Raw genomic sequence first — 475 nt, forward strand, 5'->3', positions numbered from 1 at the left:
CATTTTTTCATGAGTGTTAAAAAAATAAACAAGATGAACTTTATTGATTCCATATTTGGGAAACTCTTTTGTTACCGGAGATCTCTTGTCAACAGGCTAGCATGGCAGGCAGCAAGCATGTGTGGTTCTTTTGGGCACTAAACCCCAGACTCTCTGTTCTCTGCTGCCAAGACAGGTGTGCTAATTCTACACTATGGAACCGATAAAACTCATTCCTTCGAGCCGGATTTGAACCAGCGCCCTAAGGATTTCTGGATAGGTCCTCTACAGTCCTCTGCTCTTCCAACTGAGCTATCGAAGGGGATATGGAACATGTTTTATTTTATTGGATTTCGTTGTGATAGCAAGCCTACAGTTTTGCTTGTTTTTGGTGATACTTTGAAATGTTCAGATAAGATGATTTTTGGAGATTTTAGCACAAGTGATTCACTTGGCAGCATGTTTTTTTGGCATAAGCTTGCATTTTAAGGCATTT

At 40.0% G+C, this 475-nt stretch overlaps 1 non-coding gene across 1 annotated transcript; it reads right to left on the reverse strand.

Annotated features, from left to right (window-relative positions):
• Positions 1-213: 213 nt before the first annotated feature.
• trnay-gua (transfer RNA tyrosine (anticodon GUA)) lies at positions 214-301 on the reverse strand. The gene is given in 2 exon segments: positions 214-249; positions 265-301. It is a non-coding gene; the product is annotated as a tRNA-Tyr (tRNA).
• Between the last annotated feature and the right edge of the window lie 174 nt (positions 302-475).

The sequence above is a fragment of the Cynoglossus semilaevis genome, unplaced genomic scaffold (genome assembly GCF_000523025.1).
Source record: "Cynoglossus semilaevis isolate Cse_v1.0 unplaced genomic scaffold, Cse_v1.0 scaffold2623, whole genome shotgun sequence".
Lineage (NCBI taxonomy): Eukaryota > Metazoa > Chordata > Actinopteri > Pleuronectiformes > Cynoglossidae > Cynoglossus > Cynoglossus semilaevis.